The sequence below is a fragment of the Leptosomus discolor genome, chromosome 7, assembly GCF_034619465.1.
Source record: "Leptosomus discolor isolate bLepDis1 chromosome 7, bLepDis1.hap2, whole genome shotgun sequence".
Lineage (NCBI taxonomy): Eukaryota > Metazoa > Chordata > Aves > Leptosomiformes > Leptosomidae > Leptosomus > Leptosomus discolor.
In genome coordinates, this window is record NC_141397.1 from 58,006,097 (window position 1) to 58,026,123 (window position 20,027).

The following is a 20,027-nucleotide window of genomic DNA, read 5'->3' on the forward strand; positions in this document are numbered from 1 at the left end:
CCAGCTTTTATTAAATAGCAACCAAGCCCAGTCAAATTCTTTGTTCTACTGTTGTTCGTGCTTCCTACTGACAGACCCTCTAATTGCATCTTTTTCTTTGCCTTTTAATTGAAACACAGTTTTGCAGCTGAAAATGCTGTAGGCTTGGCTGTTTAATATGACTCTGTGATCCCTGTTCTTGCCTCCATGGAGCATCAATGGCTTGCAGACCGCAGCCTGATGGCTACCTCGGTTCCTCTGCCCTCCCTTTGCCAGGCTGAAGGCATTAATTTAAGTTCTTTCCTCTTTGAATGAGTGTTGGGAGGCATTTCCACAACGGTGGGGTTTCATTGCTAAGTCTCATTACCACCATTTCTGGAGGTGTGGGGAGATAATGCAGACATGGAGGCAGGACTAAAGCTCTTAGCTCAAGGCAATTCACCCTTAACAGACAGATTTTCAAAAGAGCCCAGCAGGGTGGTGGTAAGGATTTGCACAACTTTGGCCTTATGTAATTTGCTGAGAGTCATCAGTGAACAAGTCTGTGACTGTCAGATTGAACCTGCTAATTTGGAGAGAGAGGACATGCCTCGCACAGCGTTACAACGCTTCAGTACTGCAGCCCAACATTACAGACTTCAGAGTTACAAACTGGGATTTCTCCAGAGTTCAGGCTACAGGTTACATGACAGCTAAGGAGGCACTTTCCAAGTCTAATTGTTGGATTTACACCCTCAAACTTTGCCCTTTAGTCTTTCAGCTCTGAAAGGATGCTATGGGATTGGGCCACAGACAGAGTATATGTTAATACGCAGTTTTACATAGCATAAATACATGTGAAGTGAGATGAAGTCCATTCCAATGAAGTAATAATGAACTCCATAGAACAGTGGAGCTCACTGATTGTACTCAGCTTCATTTGGGAACAGAGATCAATGTAAATTAAATTTGTTCTCACAATAGCAGCTGGATCCCTGGGAAAGAAGAGAGAAACTGGAAAAGGACAATTTAGAAAAGACGTTATAAAGTCATTTACAGATGATTAAAGGATGACGTAAAATACTAGTAACCACGAAAAGCCCGGAGGCTACTTTGCAATATTTTGAAGCAGGAAAATTTACTCTTGGGAAGTAAGAGAGGAAAATAGAAACAGCGGAATCAATCTGTACTGAGAGGGGGGGTAGATTGTAAAGTCATTGCAATCAACAGTAATTTTTCCACAATGGGTCAAAGCCATATAGCTGTGTTGTCACTGTTGCACGGGAATCTTAATGGTGCAGAGGGCATCTGTGGAGTTCCTTTTAAAGAGGCAGAATATACTGTCCTTTGCTTTGCAGACAGGACTGGGAATGATGGATCTCACCTGTCTTTTGGGACTGACAGGTAGCTACAGGGCTTGGGTCACCAGTCAATAGTAAAGTTAGTTAAGTGCAATAATGTGATGAGAGTGAAAAGGGAGTTGGTAAAATGAGGGGTTCTTCTTATTTTCTCTTTTTAATCTTATTTTTTTTTTAGTCCTTTTTTCAAAGAGAGACCCAGAACACACTCCACTCCACATTTTCATCAAGAAAATCCCATGTGCACTATAGTTTTGTGATGTTTGGCTATATTGTTGATGTTCCTGACATAACCTGTTAGAAAAATTTGCCCAGGGACCACGTTGTCCAAGGCGCCCGTTTCACAGCCTTCTCGGGGCAGCACAGTGAGTCACGGGAGCGAGATGCAAGCTCGGAGGAGCAAGCATGGACTCCTTGGATGGAGATGCGAGAAAGCCTTTTTTCCACCCAAGAGTCACAGGTTTGTTTATAATTGCCCACAGCGGCCACCATGCGGGATGACTTTGGCTGCCCCTGCGTCATGCACTCGCTTCCCATGTACCTGGTGGTGCTCCCACACAGTCGGGACCTCTGAAGCGTGCTGAAGGGTCACAGCCCAGAGGGGCTCAACATGTACGCCCCAGCTCACACCCTGTGGACACGCAGTGCTCCCCAAAATGGCTCTGGAAGCCCAGAAAAAAAAAAAACATTTTCTCAGGGAGCGTTCCTTCCTTCGAGAAGTCTGGAGCTTCCCAGGGGCTAGAAAAACCTCCTTTTGGGCTGGCTGCCGCCGTGACTCCGTGACGGCACTCCAACTCACGCAGGGAAAGCCCGACTTCGGTAGCGCCCCTACCCCGCCGCTCCGGGGGCCGCTGCGGCGCGCTGGGACGGCGGCGGCGGGGACGTGGCGGCGGTTCCCGCCCGCCGGCGGAGAGGCCGCCGCGAGATGGCGCCGTCCCCATGGCAATGAGCGGCCTGCGCCGCCGTTCCCCAGCCCGGGCTCGGCTCGCGGGGCGGAGGTTAATGTCTTCGTTTTAGCGTCACTTCTCGTCACCGTGGCCCTGTCTGATGAGCATCCCCGGCTGAGGCCGGCCCTGGTTCCCCTCACTTGGGCCCGCGGGATGGCGGCTGAGCCCCGTCACTCGCAGCTCCCCCGGCGAGCTGAACATGGCCACCGCCGCCAGGCCGGCCCTGCTCCCTCATGGGACAGGCCCAGCTGCCCAGCAATGGCCCTCACGCTCCTTCGACAGTAAGAAGGGAGCACAAACAGGCTTTGGTTCGTCGTCGGTAACGGTTTATCAAGGTGCAAGCCCAATTCTGTGCGTACCGCCGGTGCCCTCCCGACGGACGTTACTCAGGATGATTCACTCAAAAGCAGCTGTATCGGTGCTGAAGCTTTTTGTGGCCTTTCTGGATTATACTAAACGTGCTTTGGAAACAAACAAAAAAATGTGTTAATAGTGTGGCTAGCAATGTGGAAAGTGTTATACTGAAAAAGTCTTTGAAAGAATAATGTGGGACAAAAAAAGGTTTTCCATTTCATTATCATTTATTTTATCCATTTATCCAATATCCAAATATTATCCATTATCATTATCACACAATAACAGATTGGCCCCATGAAACGAAAGCAAATATAAACTTGAAAACAACTGAATGGTGGGCATAACTGCACTTTTGAGGAAAAATTGATACTTCTGCGGTGTTGACAGAAAATCCCAAGTTAGACGTGTAGGGGCATATGGGTCACCCATATAAATGCAGCATCAAATTCACTTTCTTACTTCCAATGAAAACGTGCTTTTAGAGAATAATGTGCATTTCTTAATAGAAGTTGGGTTTTTCAGCACTTACAGATTTCTCAAAGGTTATTGTTCCTCCTGCGTTTTATTCACAGTTGAAAGTATCTGGATACTCTTATTGATAGGAACAGCTGAATGTTTTTTAGAATAATCCTGCTTATTTGGCCTCATAGTAGTTCATGGCAAATGCGTCACAAATTAATTATGTGTTCTGGGAAACAAGATTCCCTATCATCCCTTCTACTGGTTGTTGCTCTTTAATTTCATTGATGCACCTCTTGTTGATACAGCGTGAGACACAGTAAACCTTTACAGTCTCTTTTCCATTTATTTTTCATAAACATCTGTTAATGTCAGTTCTAATTCACTTCTTCCTTCCGCTAAATTTTATTTGATCTGTGTTCTTAGGAATGTCTTTTGCATATTAATAACTGCACTTGCCCTTCCTTGAAGCTTCTCCATTTGTGTTTTATGGTTTGTCGAAAGGGGAGTCTAGTTGAGACAGAGGTATTAAAAACATGGAGGTGGAAAGTGGGGAGGGCTGATGCGATGCTGAATACAGGTGGGAATGCTGCACAGGACAGGGGAGGTTGCATTAGCTCTGCCATAATAGTGGCAAGCCTGTCTCTTGGTGCAGTTGGTGTCGAGTCCTACTGACTGTAGTTCCAAAAACATGTTGAAAATTTGGGAGTGAAGAGCCGTTAAAACATCAAACACCTTGGAAAACCTTACCTGCAGGAATAACTTTCAGGGCAGCTTTACAAATTTAAGGAAGATTTGATCAGAGTTTTAAGCACCCTACAGAAAGAATACAAATTTGATAATAAAGCAATTTTTAATCTGCTAAAATAAATGTAAACAGATAGCTGAGGGCAGTCAAATGTAGATTTACAATAAATTGCAAGCTAGTAACAGGATAATTTGCTGTCAGAAAAACTCTCTGGAGGCTTTGGTGGACATCCATCCTTGGGAATTTAAATGTGTTCTACCTGGAAAACCTGTAATTTAATGTGTTTTTTCTGCATTTCCTGGGCTTCTCTGGTAAAAAAAGGAACCACAACTCTAAAAATATGGTTTATTTCTATAAGACCAGCACAGGCAGCCAAGCAAACACTTCCAGGTAATAGGTGCAAAAAGGAACAAACTGTCTCATGGAAATAATATTTAGAACAACTGAGATTATAGAAATGATCCTGGCCCGGAGGCTGTTCTGAGATATTGGATGATTCTTCATGAAGCCAAATTCCCTGGGAGGTTGTGAGCAATGTTTAGTGGGCATGAGATGCAACTCATTTCCTCCGGATAAAAAACACGCTTAGGCTCACACACTGTCGGATTACAGGTGTGCATACTGGAAATGAAAGGGGAAGATATATTTCTAAACCCTGTCAGTACTTTGCTAAAATTCACTGTGATGGTACAAACTCACCCTGGGATATACACCCAATTGTGGATAACTGAATAGGATCCTTGCTGATTCCCTTCCAACCCTATCTATCTATTCATTGTGCCTAACTTGGGCTGAGGCAAAATGTCTCAGCCTTTCTCGTGGGCAATGCCTGGGACGGTGGAGGACGTACTGCTTCACAGCACAGCCTCCCCAGGATTGCTAACTCCTTGGGCAACCCTGGGAATTTCTGCTGTGCTCTCATCACTTCATGGTATTTTCATTCTATCCGGTAACATTGAAAGGAAACAATGGCAGTGTAAGAGTGGGAGGGAAGCAATATTGCATGATGCCTCATCCCAAATTACAACAACGCCAGACCAGAGTGTGAGCTCTGGTAATTAGCTTGTGTAGGTGGTGCTACTGAGGTGAAAAGTAAAATCAGTATCCTGATGGCTTATACTCATCTCTTTTATGCAACACTGGTTTGGATAATGCCTACCAAGGTAACTTTTACACCTTGTCTTGCAGACTTTTGATCAGTGTTGCTGTTCGAAGGTCTTTCCTTGCAATTTCCACCATAGAAGGGCTGTGTTTTACTAGGGAGGAAACTGAATCCTGTAACCCAAGCTGTGTGTGATGTGAATGAGTAAACCATGGGAAAACATGAGACACAACACTGGCTCCAATATGAGGACAAAAAAGAAACTTGATATTTATCTCTGCAGTCAAACAGGACAGAGTTTAAGATTCCCTTCTTGCTACTAGCATAGTAAAACCTGACCAGACCTGATCTAAATCCCTTTGAGATGTTTGTAGGTTATTGCGCAGTTCCTTTAGGTTTCTCAGTATAGATGCAACTGGGTAGGTGGCTGCTGCCAGTGTAACAATTTGGAAGGGAAATAAAAGACCCATTAATCCCTTGAAAAACCCACGTGAGTTTTGCCTGGGGCTCTACACTCAGCATGACCTCAGTTTGCGTCCTTTATTCACAGAGAAGTGTTCTTGTCTTTAGCCCTGTTGCCAGGAGTTAATTTCTCTGCTGGGCTCTGCTGTCAGCCTCCTGGTAGCCCTTGCCAAGGGCACTTTTATTGAATGTGCCTTCTGTAGGCACTGTGTCTTGGGAACTGAAGATCTGCAGCGTACCAAGGGCTGGTCACATCTTCTGCAATTAGTAGCTTCTTCCTGGTTTTTTCTTAGTGTTATCTGTCTGTTAACTTCTTATGATCTCAAAGCTGATTGTTTCTAACAGCCCCCCACCTTGAATCTGACACTCCCTTTGTGTTTTTCTACCGTGCAGTATTACTAATCTGAATGTTTAAAGAACTGGGGTTCTGCTTTAGATTTCCCATCGCATCTTCCATCTCTGGCATTTAGTTTTGAGGTATAGTTTCCTGTCAACCTGCTGCCTCTAAGCCTTGTTCTCACTGTTTCTGCTTGTTTGCTCCAAGGAAGTGCTTTCCGTGTAAAGACTCCATCTGTGAACTAGAATAGGTGTGCAATGCACGTATATGAGAGGTAGGGTGTGGAGGGCAGCCACAGGGCTAATGTGAATAGGGCACGTTAATACAGTTTGTGCTCTGGGTTTCTGCAGCCTTGATCACTGGGGAATGGTAGTTTCAGTGGCTTATGTTGGATAACTTCCAGAATTGTCCTTTTGTGGGACTGAAAATGGCACTGAGAGGTTTCCGCATAGCTCATGCAAATGCCATAAACACTTTAATACAACTAACGCATTGAGAAGACACAGCTACCGCGTGGTATGACCGAGACATGGGCACTTATCCAAAACAGTAATTTTCTCAGTGGACCTATTTCTTTGGGATGATGATGGTGATGGATTTCCTTTAACATCCATAGAGGACACCTAGGCCTGCAATATTCTTTTTAGAAAGGTTATTTCAACAATAGATAGATATTTTGTTGTCATTATACACAGTACAGTATCTGTTTCCAGAGTCATAGCTTCAGTAGAGAGCCATTTTATTGAAGTATTATTCATTGATAATGGTCATATTCTTGCCATGTATTGCCAAATAAATATAACAATAAATGAGCAAATATTACCTTATGTGCACGGGTCTGAGAACCTACAGTCGCTGAAGGTTATCAGTGCAGACCAACTGTAAAATAGCCAGACAAGAGCTCAATCCTGCAAAGCGTTTCACTTGCTGCGAGGGGTCTGTGTGTACAGGGGTCCCAGCAGACGTGTTTGTCAGCGGTGGCCTGCCAGCCTCTTTCACAGACACAGAGCTCAGGCCTAAAGATGGACAACATGGATAACATGTGCCACATAAAAGTAGCCACCTCTGAATTTCAGACGTATGGTCACTAATGGCCACTGCCCCTACAGCTATCTGAAACCTCTCCTGTGCCTTTCTCTTGTTCCAGGGGTGTGTACGACCTATTCCTGTAGCATCTAGGGATTTTGTTATGTTGATGGCACGTTGTTAATGTTTCCATGGGAAATGCACCAGAAAAAAACTTAGTTCACCTATCTTTGTTTATATATTTATCTGTGATATGTAGATCTGGTGGTTTTGTTCTTGGATAAAGTCACATAAACCACTACTTAGGATCAGGGTTTCTCTCAAGAGGCTGTTTCACATTGTGGCCAGTGGGGCCCAGGCTCTGCTATGTGTTGCTGCTTGTCAAACATCAAAACCCCTTGGGATTGCTGACTGTATGAGTTCAGGGTCTCCCAGACGTGGTTCATACCTTTGCTACATTATGAGTTGCAAAGCACAGGCTCCCAACCACTGGGTCCTTCCCTCTCCCTTAAGGGCTGTACATATATTTTGCTCCAAGTCACAGTGCTGTCTGCAGAAGCTCCAGGTGCATTCTGTAAGTTGCTGCCCTTGCAGTTGGGAGATCTGTAAAATTCAACATTTGCTTGTGTGTCAGAGCAGCCCTGAACATGGTTATAGGCAGTTACAATTTCCAATCTGTTGAACTCACATTGTACTGTAAAACACTTCGCCAAAAAGGTAGCACTTCTTTGGTTTGTCTTCTGTGAACAGCCATTTACGATGAAATGCTGTACGACCCCTTGCATGGCAATGCTGTAAACTGCAAAGTATATTCCCCCAAGTACCCTACGATACTTCAGACAGATGCATACCTCAGTCGATTCTTTTGGTCTTTCTGCTCTTACTGCCACAGAAAGTTCTGCTGTGCAGAGGTCACAGTTGCTGCAAAGCGAGAGAGTCCCCAGGATATAGAGGTGAACTCCGGAGGAATTTCATTTGCTTTAATGTCCTTGGTCAGTAATCAGATGAGCAAACTTTATATTTACAAAATATTGTTCCTAACTTCAGAGCTTTTCTGACAATTTTCTGCCTTGGTTGTTTGGTGATAAACTGAGCAAAGGCTCACTTGATACGCTAGAGAACATTTTCTCCATTGGAGGCAGGAAGAGCTTGCATGTTAATTATCAAGGCAAGAAAAAGATACATACCCTGCTCAGCTACCCCAGCCTGGCTGGTAAATAACTGTGCAGTGCAAAAATCCCGAGGTACAGAGGGGTTTGTGCCTACAAGAGAGAACGGAGGGCTTCTGTTCTCATTACTGTCCGTATGCCCCATGACTGTGAAGCCTCGCTTAGCCTCTCAGTGAGCTTTTCGTTTGCCGTTGCAATCAGAAGATCTTCATGTTGGATGGATACGCTTCTACCTACGTGCAACTGTTTAGTCTGCTACCTTAGCTCCATGCTTGCAGGGAACCTTCCTGCTGTTAACGCAATGCGCAAATAAAGGTTTGCAATTAGATTCAAATTTTACGCTTTGAAAAAAGTCTATGTTCCCTAAGTCGAGATTCTCCCTTACCCACTCCTGCCTTGGATTTCAGCTGTATTTAGGCAGGGTCATCCAGCTCTTGGAGGTGGGTGTGTTTTAAGCCCCAAGATTGGGGCTGTTCAGATCAATTGTGAAAGACATATCCTGCCCAAACAAGGCAGGATCACACATGGGCATTGATCAGATTATGGATTTTGTAGACTTGGAATTATTGGTGGATGCAAAACCTTATAATTCTTGAACAGTATTTTCTCTTCTCTTTCTGTGTCTCCCAAGTGAAGAGAAACATTAGTTCCAAAAAAGGGAAAGCTGGAACGATCAAAGCCTTTCAAATGGTAACACTTCCCCCGCCCCCGCCCCCCCCCCCCCCCCCCCCCCCCCGCCCCCAAAGAAACTAGTAAAACCAGCAATAGTAGATTTTGGAAAATGTTATTAGGCTTCCACCTTAGGGAAAAAATGTAATTATTTTGGTGATTACTTATTTCCAAAGGATTAGAAAGTACAAAAAGATAGCCGGTTCCATTTTGTAATTTAAAGCAATTACAAAGGCACAATTTTGCAAAATTCTGAACTCTGGTAAAGGACTTCGGTATCGAGGTTTCCTCTGGAATTTACACATTCTTCCTAGCTTCCTTTGCAAAATTGCAGGGTTTGTATTCTTAGCTTACCTCTTCTTCTCCTGCTTCCCTAAAATCTGCTATGCTGGTGATTTTGAGGTGTTCCCGTTGATTTTCTAGATGTTGGCACAGACCCTCATGAGGAATCCATGAACTGCAGTGACTTGAACTCCTCTCCCTCACCTAGATTTCTGCTGACTGAAGAGGAGGAAGAAAAAACAGGAGCCTTACAACAGTTCCCTATCACTGCTGCGTAATCCCAGTTCAAGCCTTTGGTGGCTCTAGGAAAGTGGCAGGAGGTCTGCTTGGGAGCATTAACCTTGACTGTCAGGGTGAGCCTGCAGGAAGGAAAGACTCTCCAGTTTATTGCTTTGACCCCATAATGTGCCAGGTTAGTACTAGTTTAATTCCAGTAAATTCAATATGGTTACATCAGGGATCAATTTGTTCTGAAGTTTTTTTGGTGTGTTCATACATAGAGGTGTCAGGTATTATTAGCAACAGCAGTTTATCTTGTGAGATAGTATTAAGAACCTGATAGAAGTGTGATTTTGTTTCATATTGGCAGAGAATATAGGAAATGCTGTTTGACTCCCTTCACAGCATGGATTAGCAAAATTAGACTTGTCTCCTTTGCACTAACAAGCCCCAGAACAGAGTGCGAGCCATTAAATGAAGGAAGCTCCTTTCAGACACACACACACAAAGCTGTGAGAAAATAAATCACCTAGGCTTCCAGGAGGATAGATTATTACAGAGTTCATATCTGTAGGGCATCTATTCTGCAGGATTTTTTGTGCACAGTGACATGACCTTATGGTTTTATTTACATTTTCTGAAAGGTTCACATGACTTGTTGCTATGGGGAATGCTGCAGTTGTCTGGGATACCCTTTTAAATTTACATCACAGACACACAATTCTGTCTATATACTGACTTGATGCTGCTTGACAAATCATTATGTAGCTATCATGGGCCTGTTAATTTAGTTTGAGTCAGGTTTTAGTCTAGTAAGAGTATTGTTGTATCTTTATTTTATTTTACCCTTTGTTTATTTTTTTCTTTCTTTGAATTTTTCATGAGTAATGCTTTTGGAACCCAGGCAAATCTGGAAGCTGGTAAATCCTGTTCTCTGAGACTGCACATAACACTGCTTGCCCTAGACAAGATTTACAGAGAAGCTCATTTCTATATAGGGACCCAAATAAATGACCAGAATCTAAGCTGACCTTCAGGGACAGTCAGAGCCTGGGTGCCAGTTGCCCCCTAGTCAGGTTGTTGAGCATTTCTGGTAACATAGCCCTGGATAGGCATAGTGAACACTGGAAATTTCCCCTGAAGTCTTTTGAAAGTCTGCACTCAAGGCTAAACCCTGAGCTGATGCAGAGGAACTGAGAGATTTCATTCATTTTCATCTGGTGGGCCTTGAATTTGGCCCAAACTAGTTTCACTTCAAATAAAGCTCAAATTTGAGTAAAGTTAGGTGAGGAGAATAAGCATGAGTTATAATAGATATTCTGAAGTCTGCTGTTTCAAAGCATGTGTCTGTGGAAGTTTGGTTCACAGACTCTCTGTTCACACAGTGAGGAGTTAAACAGTAATGTTTCAAAGTGTTCCTGGCAATTTCCTCCCACAGCTGTCACCTTAAGCACATACCATCCTCTGCTTGGTTTTACAGAGGATTGTGCTAGGAAAGTCTTGGATTCAGAGCTCACACATCAGGCAGCAAGGCCTCAGGGTATAATGAGAAAATTGCCATTTTTCCCTCAATAGATTCTTTTGAGCTGGAAAGAAATGTCCCTTCCATGATGTTTTCCCCTCTTCACTGCCTCCTTCCTTCCCCCCCTTCCCCCTTTAAACTTTTCAAGATACCAGACTTCCAAATGTCAGAAAGGAGCCTGACACTACAAAGCTTTAGAGCTTCATAAAATCCTCAGAGAACTAGTTGAATGCCACAAAAACATTGCTCATGTGCAAATGACGTTATTTTGGTTCTGAATGACTGTAATTTTAACCACATTCATGTTCTTCATTATTAACTAATCTCAGATGTTCACTCTAGACTACTTTTGCTCACATACGTGTTTAACGAATGACTGTATTTCAGAGGAATTGGATAATTAGACGTTTGTTCCCAGAAAGAGTATTAACTGCATGTCTTGTATTATCCGGTATTTCATTAATTATTTATCACTTGTAGGAAGCTAGGAAGTTCTAGTTATCCAGTCATCCAAGAATGGTATCATGCAACTTGTGCCATATTTTCGTCATCATATAAAGTCATGAGAAGCTGTCACTACTTCTGGAAGACGATGCTGCTGCCTGCCCATTCTTGTCCCTCATCCTACATAGTCCCTTCTTCCATCGCAAGAACTCGCTTGCTTTTTCAGAGGAGGAGGTCAAGAAACTGATCTAAGTTAAAACTAACAGTGCAAAGGAAAATCTTGGCGAAATATTCTTGTGTTGGTGCACGAAGGAGCTGGCAGCACAGGGAGTGCGCCTGAGAGAGAGCTTGACTTTGTCTTCTGGTGGCCTGTGTAAATTGGCTTAAACTGATTGAGAAACAACGTTGAAAAATGACGTTCACCCGTTCCTGAGGAGGAACTGGTATGTAGCTGAAGCAACAGGTTTGCGAATGCCCTAGATGGAAAAAATATTTTAACTTCTCCTAGATGTGGCTGCTTTCTCTTGCAAGGATGAAGGGGTCTCCTAGGTGCCCTTGGCAGGCCTGTGACACCAGTAGTCCCCACCATAGCACTGTATACTAAATTTACATGTTGGATTGAGAGTGTAGCCTCATATAAAGACACTGGCCAATAGTTGTCTGCCCCCACTGGAAAAGTTGGCCTAGTTTTATCAACAGCAAAAAGGTTTTAATAAATCAAATAATGGTTTTGTATCATGTTAAGCTTTTGGTCCAGTCCAAGTTGGGACATTCCTGCCCACAAAATAGCTCTCTCCTGCCCCACCCCTATGTCCCCAGTGGTGTCACCCACTGCATTTCCTTGTACATTTATAACCCAGTCTAATCACGCAGGCTGGCAGCCCAGTGTATGCCACTGCAGAGAGAGGAACACCACTCTTTTAAAATGCACATTACTCAGTAAAGAGCAGCATGGCGGAGCATAGATGCAAACTCAGCACACTTTGAAGCTGTTACAAACTATAACAAAGCACAACGTCCTTTCATTTCTGGGTCAGGAATAGGCTGGAACACAATCAGAGATGGAAAAAAAAAATTGGAAGCAGCATGGTGGTTAGAGGGAAAACAAAGTAAGCCCAGCGTAGTGCCAATTACTAAACAGCCTAAAGAGGAAGAACTTTGGTGGCAATGACTGCTGATCAGCCAAGGTGCTCTTGACACAGGTAACTGCATCCTTGCGTTTCGCATGACAATAAGAATGAAGATTAGCCCTTGACCTTTCTATTTGCCCCATGCAGAGTGTTTCCTTCAGCTGCTAATGAAACAGGGCCCCAGTCTGGCTTGTTCTGCAGGCGTGGCTCTGCTGCTAGAAGAGCTGCTCTCCTCTTTTTGGCATGTCTTGTCTTCTCACTCTCGCTTTTTCTTACTGTCTTATGGGTTGTTGACTTTTGGTTACTTTATCTACTAGTCTCTGTCCCAATCCTGCCCTGGAGAACACACACAATGAGTCTAATCTTCTATTTCTCTTAACTCTGGGATTAAGAAACAAAGCAGCACATCACAACAATGCACATTGGTTTTTGACCTTGAGCAGTTTGTGAGTGTGATTTTTCTGCCTCCTCCTCCAGTGTCTCCAGTAACCTCAAGTCCCTTGAGCCCCTCTCTTCTCTTCTCCAAGGTCTCTTCTTACTTTGCATCCCCAGAACTGCTTATCATGCAGGTAAGGGTAAGCACCAATTTACTAGAAAGGGAATTGTACATTTAAACGTCACCAGTCTGATACATATTGATTTTTATTTTAGGAGGTAACATGTAAAACACATAAATAAAATGCAGGGTTTGGTGGCTTCCTTCTTGCTCAGGTTCAGCCACTCCATCACTGATACCTGATCATAGGAATGCTCACAGACTGTGCAACTCACCTTTCCACACTGACCCAACTGCAGACTTTCTCTGCTGGGTGATTTGCATCACACCCTTGTGTGTGCGTGTGTGTTTTTAACAATGTACAATGACACACCTCCAGCCTTCTAGGTGTCTGAATCAGACCCTTTCCATCTCTGTTGCCTTCTGCCTTGTTTAGCTTTACAGACAACATACCATGTCACTGTTTAAGTCCTCTTTGAATCTGCATGCTGTGAGTGACTCTGTGTTCCAAGTACACCTTTCATATTCAGCTAGTTGTCCTGTACCGTGGCCATTCATCAGCCTGAATGTGTGCTAAGGCTTAGGGGTGGGAAATCTCGGCACCCAGGCATGGAGACACCTTGGGACTGCTAGGAGGCGCACACAGTGCTGTAGAGGGAGACCAAAAGTGAGTTCAAAGAGCTGTATGTACTGCTTCAGACACCTGGCCCCCCTAAGAAGAGAAGATGCAGTTTAAGGCCCATCAGCTAGAGGTGCCTCACAGCTGCAGTGCGGGGCTGAAGACCCATTGACTTCCCCTGCAAAATCTTTAGGATTAACTCAAACCACCTGCAGCCCTACTGAGTGGGTTAGAGAGAGTTTTGAATTCTCTCTCAGCTCCGTTTCCCCCCCCGTAGCACAAGGGCAGTGTTATCTTTAGCTGCCCAATGAGATCTGCAAGGGGATGATGATTTACAGCTCTGAACAGGGTCTTTGTGGGCATGTGGTGGATGCTGAGGAGGATGTGTTAGTCAGGGGAATTGTCCTTGTGGGATCAGATTCCTCTTGCTGACCTCCTCTTCTGCCTCTGAGGACAGTTGAGCTGCCAGCAGTGCTGCAGAGGGGGTAAGTATCTGTGCATTTGCCTCTGTCATGAGACTGCACTTTGTGCTTCGTGGGTGCTGGGTTTGTCTAGTCCCCCAGTGCAGAATGGTCTCAGCATGAGCTAGGTGAGCCCCTTCCTGACATTTGCTTGCTGGCTGCCGTGTACTTCCATCCATGTAGTTGGTGTATAATCTACTCTGGAAAAAATAGCTCATTTCTGCAGAAACCTGTTGTATCCTTTGTTGCTCTAACTCCCCACCCTATGTTTTAATAGCAAGTTGGTGATGGCCTCTGCCATTTCACTTGCTGTTTGTGCTCAGCTTGTGACTGCTCAAAAAACCTTAATGCTGACCTGTATTTATTGACAATTGAGCTTTTCATGGTTTTCTGAAAAAGTACATGCTGCTTTTGATCAGGAAGGGAATTTATGCAGAAAATCTGCACAAGTTGTCTACCTTTTGAAATCTTAAACATGAGGCTTTCTTTTCATTTAACATCTTATTGGAAGTTGCTATTTTTAAAAATCATAGAAAAGCTTTTTGTAATGCAACATACGTCTTGAAAGGGCTTTTAAAGTATCAATGTAAGTCTTAGAGGACCTTTTTTTAGCAGAAAAATTTTTACAAATGCAATTCTTAAATTTACTGTGAGCTGTGCTGAAGTAATACAGAAGATCAAAGAAAGTGACTTACTGCCTTCCAGTCAGGAGAGGTTCACAGGTCTTATCTGTCACCGTACCTGTTTGTTACAGATTGGCCTGACTTCACATGAGGGGAAGAGTGAACAGAAATAGCTGAATTATACTGAAAAAAAAAAAAGGAAAAAACATTGGTATGGGATACGAGCAGCTACTGTATGTTGTTAAAGCTAATTACTGTGAAAAAACCCCTATCACCCCCAAATGTCTCTGATTGCAAGACAGCTTCAAAGGTTGAGAGAACTTTGTACTCGGGGCATAAAATGTAATTTTTAAGCACTTGGCTGACAGCATAACTTGGGTAGCGAATTCTGTGGGTAATTCTTGAAACTGGCAGGGGTTGTCCATAGTGGTCTTGTTTGCTGCCCGGGGCCTGAACAGGAGCAATGCGTCTCTTAATGGATTCTCTTACCCCTAGTGATGTGTTAAGTGTTTTTATTTCTTGACTATACCTAAGAGACAGTTTGGTCAACATGGTGTAAAGCAGTTGTTTTCTGCTCTTATTCTGAGAGTGATGCTGTATTTTCATAATTCAGCTCTAAGAGGCCATAGGCAGTTTCTGGAGAAATCTTGGTGATGACTAGTAAAGTCTGCTTTCAAGCTGAGTCTTTTTGGAATGCGAAACCTTGAAAAGTTTTCCTGAAAAAAATTGCACTTGTACTTAGGAAGTATTTTAATCAATATTTTAGTGAAGTGTTCAGATAAAGGAAAAGAGAAAACAAAGGAAATTGATATCATTAAAGAAAACGATGAACATACTGTATATTACTACGTGAATGCTTTCAGCAGGGGATATATAGATCAGAATGTGTTCAGATCTTAAAATACTATTATTTTGAAAAGTGGAAATGAGAGAACATATCTGATCCTGTGTGAAGTGTTGCCAATCTACATGAGCCTTAGGTTTTCTAGTCCTTGGGATGTGAATCAACGTGTAAGAAGCTTCATGGGGTGATTGTGAGACTGTTAGGACAACTCATGAAGGCTATGGCATGCCCAGATCCTTATTGCAAGTTATCAGCTGACCCAGATCTGTCTCAGCCTTGAGGGCTCTGTGCTGCCCCAGTGCCTTGCTCTGGGAACCTTTCCTGAGAGCAGGCAGCTCCTGGTAGACCTCGTCTTTGTGCTTCTCTCTTAGTTACCGAGCTGATTTATCAGGTGTGCAGCACTTCTTACTCTAGAGGTCAGTATAATGTTAAGAATGGAAATGGTGCATATCCAATTCTTTTTCCCTGATGAGATGTTCCAGGGTGAACTCTAAATTATACTCCTTCCTATAGAAGATGGAAGAGAAATTTCATACTGGGGAAATGTACTTGTAAAAGCACAACAGCCAATATGGGAAGCTCGGAGGGCGTTAAAGAAAACAATCATTGAGCCTCTTTGTTGAATGGAAGTTATGAATGCACTAGTAGTAATTTTCTGAAGCCATAGACAATAACATAATGTGAGTGGGTGACAGAAGAAATTACATAGGGTGAAATTTAGAGAGCTGACAGCAGCCGATGCATCACTTAAGACCTATTTCTGAGGGCTTAATTGCAGCTTAAATAGCACATAGGCCTTGTGCTCATCTTCTGTGTAGAAACAAATTCCATCTAGAATGAGCACCATGAGCAGAACATGTAAAGCGTAATCTGATCAGCTGTAAAACCCCTGCTTTGGGGAAGGGGTGTTCTGTACTGAGAACAGATGCGGGCAATGTAGATTTATGTTGTAGCATGCACACTATAAAGGTCTAATGTTGTGTTTCACCATAGGATACACTGATGTTAGTCCAAAGAGATGCCATGAGAACATAAATCTTTAAACAAATGGGAAGACTGAGTAATGAGCACACTCTGGGTGTTGTGGTAATCTCCATTTGTGTGTGAGCTGTGTGTGGCTGATAACACTAAAAGCAATCGCACTTAGAAGTGCTTCAGAGACATTTATTTCACTTTTGGGCTTGCTTTCTACAAATACTCAGACTTAGCGATATGAATGGTTACAAAAGTAAATTTTGAGCTTTTTTGTGTGACTACGTAAGAGAAATCGGAACTGGACGGTTGTGTGTGTCTTTGCTACAAAATGGTTCGGTGCTGGTTCAGTAGGTCCATGTACAGCCTCTCTGAAAGAGAACAAGCTAGCAAGCCACTTTGCATTTTGAATATCAAATGCTTAGTTTTTCAGTTGCTTCTCAGAATGTTATTAAAAAAGTGTGGTGGGCAGAATAAAAGCTGAACCCACTGAACTCCTCCTTATCTTTACAGGCTTGGATTTCTTGTAATGTTTAACTTTTTTCTTTGCATTTCCTGGACTTGGGTTTCTCAGTTCTGAGATAATCAATATTCCCTTGTAATGTATTTTGACATACGTTCCTGCTAAGTATTTTCAGCTTGAAGTCCTAACAAATGTTATTTTTGTCAGAAGAGAAAAAGTAAATTGAAGTAGTCTCCTGATAGCCGCTTTGAAAGCAGAAGTAGAGATGAAATATTAGGACTGCACTAATAGCACTTTTCAAAACACAAAGCTTGATGGATTTAACTGTTTTCTTTTTAATTGAGAAGCAACCTGCAAATCATTGCTGTTCTCTGGAAAGAGATCTGTTATTCAGATGTCTGCTAAATGGTTTGCATGAATTCTATTCTGGTTCTGGGTTTGTTCACAAACCATTCACAAATTGTCTACTTTTATTATTCACAGTGTGTGATTGGGCATGTGGTATATTTTCTGCTCTCTGGTTTAATGACTGAAACATTTTGACAGGGAATAGCAAATGGTGAATGACAACTAGTAAACAACATGCAACTTGGGGCATTTGCAAACACTTTCAAGAATATTAACGGTCAGAAGAACGTTGCTGAAGCCTGGGTAGTCTGACCTCTATGAATGATAATGATTCATATCTCAGCCATTTAGTTACAGATGTGTTTGAGTCAGTTTGTCATTTGTCCAGCTCTGTTAACTTTGCAAGCAAAATCATTGTCTATGAATGATGTGTGTTTCAGTCAATTCAAACCTTGAATTACTTGTAAATAAAGTCTAATTCTGAAACTTGGCCATGGGGGAGTAAGTTCTCTGATCTCTATATCAGAATGATGAACTAAAATAACATACTTCTGTCCTCTAGGACTGTTGACACAGAGGCAGGTACCGTATGCTTGTTCTATGAGGTTATAAATGTGGTGTTAAAGTCAGTTTGCCTGTATGTTAGCATAAGAAATGCTGCATCTCTGAGATACAAGACTAAGTTATGGTCATTTAAAGATATCCTGATATTTTTATTCCAGTGTAAGAATTAGTCTAGTTTTATTTGATAAACCTCAGTCTCTGTTTCCATGCAAAACCCATTGAGCTTCTTCACTTCTTTAGTTTACAATTGGAAAAAACCAAACCAAACAAAACATAAAACCAAACCCTGTTCCACTCCAGAAAGTTTTGAAATGGTGGATGGTGTAATTCTCACAGAGTATGCGCAGCTTTTTATTTTATTTTATTTTGGTTTTTTTTGCCACAGCCTGGGGTTCTTGAGCTGTATGAATGATTAAGATTTTGTAAGACTGCAGGCAAAATTCTTTCCCTTGATCCATGCTGTAGATATCTTTTGCATCTTCTGTACACATGGTACTTTCATTTCCATCAATGGGAATTCCACATGCTGAATAAGGAAGAAATATTTGCATTCTGGATAAGTGCCTTATTTGGGCACTTGTATTAATACTTACTTGGGCAAAGCTCCTACTGACTTTGATCTTGTTGGCGAGCTGCCCACTGGATTTGAATCCCTGGTTTGAAGAGTTGGTAAATGGCATTTTAATGGCAAGGGTCAGCAATGATTGCCATACAATTTTTCTTGCTTTCCCCACCACAAAGCTATCATCTGAAGTAAGGCATTGCAGTTCTTTTTGGAAGATTAATAGTTCTCTGCTAGTAACAGATTTTCCATTAGCCAGAAAGCAGTACACCCACTGATGAGTTTATCATTTGAACTTTGAATCCAGTCGGGAAGTTGAGACGTAAACTCTTCCATGATGGTGATTTGTGGTATATTTTCAGTTTTCAGGGTCAGGTTATTAACCAGCATAACAGTGATATAAGCACATGTTGTAGAGAACATGAATCAGAGGAAGCATCTGACAAAGACCTCACTGCAGGCAGCTGCAGGCAGCTTTCCTAGGAGGCTGTGAAAGCCTGACGTGTGTCATGGAGCTCCAGGTGTCAGGTTTGAAAATACCACAAGTATTAACAACCTGCGTACGTATATATAAAACTTTTCTTGGCAGCGTTTTTGTTAATTGAAAGATTTTTATGCTGTGGCCTGTCAAAGGAAGAATTTTAATTTTGCTCTAAGACATGCAGTTCCTAGAGTTTTTCTTTTCCCTATTGGTTTGAGGGAGAAAAATAGCAACAAGAAACCAACCCAACCACCTTTACTGGATAGCTTGTAACTTTTTACATAGGAGGAGTGTTTCTCACTTTGTTTTTGGTAACAATGCTCTGGTATCCTGTTAAGATATTGAAAGAGCATAGTTGTCTGCAAATGTCTAATACTTGTCCTGTCATCCTGAAAGTACTGAAATGTAAAACATTTTTGGAGAAAACCTGTGGTATAAAAGATAAATGTTATTTCAGCTATGCTAACACTGGAAATCATTACCCATAGAAAATTCTGATATTCTGACAAGTTTCTGTCCTGGACTGGAATAAATATTGAAAATATTTATGAACAGGGAGTTCTGCAGAGCAATATAGTGTAGAAATATTTAACCTTTTATTTAGAACCAGTATAGTGTTATACACCTTGGGAACATGTTATGGAAATTGTAGTGCAGGTGTCTCTTGCCTCTATTCAACTGCGGGGGTTAGACAGAGTGTAGCATGAAATACACCATGCTGCAAAACTGTGGCTGGCACAAAACAATAAACATGGAGAAGAAACCAGAAAGTACTTCTGTGGCAAACTTCAGTCTGGCAAAATCTGCTTTTGTTTCCTTTTTCCCCCCATTGTAAGTTGCTTTGAGGAAAAAACCCTCCCAATCAGATCTAATAATAATATTTAATAGTTGTACACAGAATTGTGGTATGGCAAGTTCTTTGTCTATCTGCACTGTAATGATCTAGTCAGATCGACTATGTTAGGGGAAAAAAAAAAGTCTGTCTTTTAACTGCGTTCAAAATAATGCTGCATCTGACTTCTGTAGTGACTCCTACTCAAGTTGATATAGACTGCAGATTCGAAGGAGGTTAATATGCGGTGAAGTCTTTAGTAGTACTTGGGTTTGGCTTGAGAGAAAAAACATTTCTCTTCTGTTCCATTGGCTTAAGCCATGCCCAGGGGTCAGGAGGTAAGGCCTTTAATTCTAGTTCTGTGAATGACCTGCCCTTCTGTGCTTCTGCATGGTGGCTCCTCTGCTTTCCACCTGGGAAGAGAAAGTAGACCCATTGAGGTGTTATTGTTATATATTTACATATTCAAGCACTAGTTCTCTAAATAAAATATGCATAATGAAATTTCTGCATATTGCGTACAGTTAATTCTGTGTATGGTAAATGTGGGAGACTGAAGTGCTGGGAGAAGCA